Source organism: Rhea americana, unplaced genomic scaffold (assembly GCF_003343005.1).
Source record: "Rhea americana isolate MKP2758 unplaced genomic scaffold, rheAme1 scaffold_82, whole genome shotgun sequence".
NCBI lineage: Eukaryota > Metazoa > Chordata > Aves > Rheiformes > Rheidae > Rhea > Rhea americana.
In genome coordinates, this window is record NW_028187001.1 from 1062236 (window position 1) to 1068235 (window position 6000).

A 6000-nucleotide genomic window follows, 5' to 3' on the forward strand; every position below is an offset into this window, starting at 1 on the left:
AGGCAGAGAAGTAGATCAGAATCCACATTACTGTGGATATTGTCAAGGGGCTGGTGAAGACTGGGAGATATAAGGGTTTCCTTAGGAAAGGCATCATATAAGTAAGGTATCGTAAGTTTGACCTTTTGCAACAAAATAGCTCAAGCCACTTTTCCCTACAGGCAGAGCTGAACAATACAGTTAGTATGGGACTATATCTCAGAGTCCAGAACCTGTTCAAACTGAGAACACAAGAACAAAAATAGTCATCTTTGTAATTGGACCCACTTGCTTGGTGAGAAAGCTCTAAAAGAAACACAGATCCCGGGCATTTAGTGATAATTATAAAAAACTGCAGTAGAAGGTTTTTAATGAGAATAAGTGAGTTGTCACCTGGAACAACCCTATCTTGTCTATTTTTCTCAAATGGATACCAAGACAGTGTCCAGAAGTAATAAGACAGAAGTAAATATTACTCAGCTCTAGTGCAAAGTGGGGACAGTAATCAGAGGAACAAAACTTGCAGACAATAGGGCACGGGTCTCACAAGACAGAGTTTGCACTATTTTTGTCCATTTTCAAACAGACTATTTCCTGCCCAGTTCTGTTTGCCTCTTGTGGGAGCCTACATCAACATCACCACATCAGTGGCTACAAATGAGGCAATTCCTTGTGTGTGTTGGGGTGGGGGGAGCACAAGTAAGCTGTGGAAAACAGCCCTTAGACAAGCAACACTCACTGAGTCAGAGCTGATTGCTTGTTTTGATTGCCTTGTGATCACAAATCAACAGCAAGTTGCTCCACTGCCCTCTAAATCTGCCTTCCGGCCTCCCCTTGGTTTTACAGAGCTCCAGATGTGAGCCACRATTGATGTTGTTGAAGTTTAATTAGTGCTGTCTTCGTTTCGAGCAGCTGACTGACAGAATGGACTTCTCAAATGCTGTGTCTCATTAATCTAAAGAGTTTGATGTATTATTCAGATGTCAGAAGCCTTACTGAGATGGAGTGGACTGGGATGGTAGCTGGAAGGGATTTTTTGCTATTACTCACAAGCTGCTCTTACTAATGTAGCAGTGTGTTAGCAGTTTCCTTTCGAAATTGATAAGAGCCAAGGACGGATGCCTTGTGGCATAGCAACAATACAAAATTGTTCTCTTATCCTTCGTTGTAGCTTCTCAGGTCAGTAGCAGATAAAAGTCAGAACAAATTGGCTTTCTTCACAACCTCCCCAATAGCTTCCCACCCCTGAAGGAAAAGCACAATTATTTCTGCAGGAATGTTATAAGTATATTTTCATATATTTTTGGCTTATCATGCCTATCAGATTGTAATCAAAGAGAATCAACAGCAGCAACCACAAAGCCAAGATAATAAAGCACCTTTGAAAACCACAACTCCATAATATTTCTTTCAAAGAGTATGCTAACTTTGAAAGAAAGTTGGATGTAAGGCTGAAAAGTCTAGTTTAAAGAGAGAAATTGTTTCYAACAAGTTTCAGAGTTGCTTTGTCTAGTTGTTGTGCAGTTAACTGTACTTCTCAGAGATGTCTTTGAGTAAGAGGACCTATGGCTTAGAAGATTTGTTAAAATCTCTTCTAGAAACTGAGCAAAATTTACAACTGAATATTAGACTATTGTGCAGATTTGACTATCCAAACGGCAGTATCAATGGTAATTAAAGAAACAAAAGCTTCCTTTCAGCTCTGCTAAAACTTACTCAGGTTCCTCCCAGAAGTCTGTTTTGATTGTACAGACAGACTGCAAATGGCTCTAGGATGGAAAAGAGGCAAAGAGCTTTCTGATTCCTTGTGCTAACAGCATGACGATTCTCCAATATTTCTATCCTGTCCTAAGGGCAAGGCATTCTCCACTTACGTGCTCCAGGGACTGAAGATCATGGGGAAGTGCTGTGTCACAYCCACTGTCAGCAAAGCAGGCCAGTGAACAGGTATTACATACCAGTGGAGTTTGTAAAGTGTCTTATATCTCTATCCAGCTTTCAGTAGCAATATGAGATTACTAGATCTAAGAAAACCTGTTAAAGCAAAAATGGCCATTCAAAGCTGTATCAGTGCATGGTACAGAGGTAAAAAGTTGGTTTAGCTGTGAAAAAGGAGTGCATACAACAGAGAGCAGCCRTGCATATCTCCAGTGAAGAAGAATATCTAACCCCCTATCATCTTGCCAGAAAGTAGAGTTCTAGCTCAATGATATTCTTCAGACCTATCTGCCATGGAATTTTCTCTAATGAATGARAGGAGAGTTCATCACAGGGAGAGACCTTTGCAAAAAAAAAAAAACTCTGAAAGCTGCAAGTCTGTTATAAATTGGGCATTACCAATTATCCTTTTTCTCCTACTTTTCCTCTAAAGCTTTATTATTAATATAGGGGGGCAGGATAGGGCAGGGAGGGTTGAGACTCAGATTCTAAAAGATCAGGACCTTACAGCCTCCTTAGAGAGGCAGTTTTATTGTTGGAAGACAGAAGTAACTCTAACAGCTTTTCTTGGCAAAATTGCCTCAGCTCTGATGAATATAGGACATAGCTCTTTGCATCTAATTTTAAAATTCTGGAAAAAGTGGCCTATGTCTGCCATTGCTTTAGCAGAGGAAAAATGTGTGGGGGAGAGACAGAAAAAGAGACAGTGAAGTTTGCGGTTCTGTAGCTGAAAGATTCCAAAACATATAAGACGCAGAGACTATCAGGGCACAATTTCAACAGGGAATTTTTTAAGCATTTCCTAATGAAAAAAAATAATGTTTAGACTTCAGAAAACTCATGTGGAAATCTAATTTTTCACTGAAGAATCAGTATGTCAGACTAGCATCCTGAATCAAATAATTGGAGTGTGAAAAAGCGGGATTACTGCCACTCTTGACCTGATTTCAGTTAGAGAGTCATGTCTGATACCTGCATGATTGTGTGGTCCCTTTCCACACAAAGTGGAAACTTTCCACAAAGTATCTGCTTTAAGATGATTTTAGTATTTTTTTTCTCCARTCAAAATAGTTTGATGATAGTTGAGGATAAAGCTCTTTCTTTGTCCATGTAAAACATTTTCTACCAATCTCTTCTTTGTAAATGTCTAGAATTCTCTTGTTGTGGATCACAAATGTGAAGTTTTGCCATTTGAAGAGGCTTTGTTGGCAAAGATATCTCTGTGCCTGTAAAAATCTACCCTACTATAGCAATGTAATAACTTCTGAGAACAACAGGAACTCAGAGATGCTCCACAGAGACTTTCTGGAGTTTACCAGCTAAACTCKCCGTAGATTGGGCCTGTATTGAACACATTGCAGCCTGGAGCTAAGCAGGATGTGGCTGCAGGTCAGAACAGGTACAGCCCATAGAGCTGAAAGCTCCCTTCCTCTCSCTCAGGCTGCTGGGCTTGGGCAATGTGGAAGAGGAAGTCATCGTATTTGAATGAGGCAGAGGAAGAAGGCAAACACTGATGGAAAAAGGTAAGAGCCAGCCAAGAAGCCTGAGAGTATTGGAAGACACTAAAATTAGAAACTGGAGTTAGGGAAACAGAAAGCCCAGTAGACCTGAACCTAACGGAAAAACAGGGAGCTAGGGATGGAAGCAGAGGGCGGGGAGTGGGAATAAGCAGACTAGCGATGTAAAGCAAAGGGGGCTGCTAGGGCACCAAGACTGGCATTGAGAAACCTCTGGGGAGACACCGTCCTCCTAAGGGTATGTGAGAGAGGTGGTATATCTCAGCCTGAGTAAGTGGGAAGGAGGAAGGCACAAAGAGCACTCAGGGAACCCAGGCAGAAAAGCTGCGACTGTAAGTCAGTGAGGCAACATGGGTCAATAAAGCTGAACTGAAAATGGAAAGAGAACACTTAGGGAGACAGGAAGGAAGAACYGGGACTGATGGGCACAGAATGACTGGGACTGGTACAGACCTGGGTGAAAAAAGAGAAGCCAGTACCCAGAAGAGGATGGTATTTCTGTTGAGTTAGGAAAAGTTAATCATAGCTTAGATTATGGCAGCTTGTAAGTAAGCTTTGTAACCTTCGCAATATTATTTAAGATATTTGTAGAATTTGTATTTGTAAATGAATATTTAATTCCCCCCAAAACTCTATCAGGTGTTACCACACTGATACCACCTGAGTCAACAACACGTTTAAAACTTCAGGAATGCTGCATAGAGCTCAGTTACTTGACAACTGGTAGAGAACATAAGTTGCTTCTGTGTGACTCTTTCTTGCGTCTCATTAATGATGTATTACCTATGCCCTAACTCCATGGCTTTTATTCTGGCAATATTGCCATTGATCTTAAAAGGCTTTAAAATATAAAGATATGAAAGGTGAATACAATGCATTGTTTGTGTGGTCTGCAACTAAAACTGAGGTACATCAGTAAGGATGGTTGTAGCCCTGTGTGCCATTAAACACTGCAACATGAAGGACTTTTTGGGGGGTATATGTGTGCCCACACATAAAAACCCATGAGTCATAAATGCCAAAACAATCCAGAAATCTAATATATGAAATAAAACATCAAAACAAAAATAATCAACAACTCAGYCAAGAATCTCTGTGCATACAGAAAGAATCTGAACAAGCGGAGAAACTGGCTTTTTGTTTTGGTAATCACCAACCAATGCATGTGAAACACGGCCCTTTATAGTGTGAACTGCACTATACCTTCATGATAATCTTGGAAATAAATAGTGATTTAATATTATACTGCAAGAATGCCTTATGGCTAGACTGTGGTTGCTTGACATCAGTAGCTAACTTAAAATTAAAACAACTAAAGCTGTGCATCTATTGGACAGACAATGCTATCACAGTGAATAAATTGTAAACTATGCATAACAACCAGGTGCARCAGCAAAAAGAGCTCTTGCTTTTATTCTAGGCAAAGTGTATATGGTTTCAAAGTTCAGTTAAATAACTAGTGGTTTACTAATATGCTGAATAAATTTGTGCCCTATGTGAAAACATAATTACCATCATATCCAATTATACAATGGTTAGTATTCTCTATTAGAAATTGCTTTCTAATTTAAGTGAAGTGATTCCTTCATGTAAGAAACCAGTGATTTGTCTTGCAGTGTATGAAAGTAATGTATGYACAGACTGATTACACCGATCTTAATGCCTTCAAAGAACTGACTGCTGAAGTTGCAAGTTAAAAGCTTTTGAATGGTGAGCAGGCAAAAGGGGGTTAGTCATCAGTCATTCTGAAGCACACATCGCTCACCACTAACTTCTTGTGCTGGCAGCAGGAATCTGCAATTAAGCACATAACTTAGCATTTTTTTTTCTAAAACAGAGGTCAACATGCAATGCATTTCACAGACAAGTGTGTGGTCATCCCTTACAAGCAGGAGGTTTTCTGAAGTAAAAACAAAAGTATTAACTTGTTTTGCTCCATTGGCGAAAAACAAATAATTTGTTCTGGACCACACACTGAATTAATCATGTTTTGGATACACTGCACGCTGAGAATCTTGTTCCACTTTTTGTTCTGATTTTTAGAAATGATAGTCCTGGATGTTCTCATATTGTCTTGGAAAGTCAGATCTGAGAAATCCTGCTCTCAAGGTGAGGCTTCACCCCAAATTTTGTTGTGTGTATTACATTCAGAATAAAGGTTAATTCCCAGGTAATGTGCTCTATTATTACTAGTATTTGCTTAATTTAGAGTCTTGGGTAATACTTCCTAATAAAACAAAAAAAAAAAGACATAATTCTGATTTTTAGAAACAAGAGAACAACTGATGAACAAATGTTTTTAGAGGAAAAATTTCAGTATTAGGATTTTAATTCCTGAAACTATACATTCCTGAAATAAAGGAGTTCATCTGACAGGTATTTGAAATGTTCTGACTTGCATTTTTGTTTAGATTTTGGTTTTTTATTTTGGATAACTTATATTAAAACTTTTATTTAGGAAGAAAGTATACAATAATTACTTAATAATAAGTAGCAAAAGAAAATATTAAACCCTGAGTATGTATTGAATTTCATTAAAGATTCTCTCTCCTCTATGACTGCTAAA

General features: G+C 38.8%; 1 protein-coding gene across 2 annotated transcripts in view; it reads right to left on the bottom strand.

Moving 5' to 3' along the window:
• The window catches only part of VEGFD (vascular endothelial growth factor D), a 31327-nt gene that overhangs the window by 23529 nt on the left and 1798 nt on the right, over positions 1 to 6000 (bottom strand). The window lies entirely within an intron of this gene.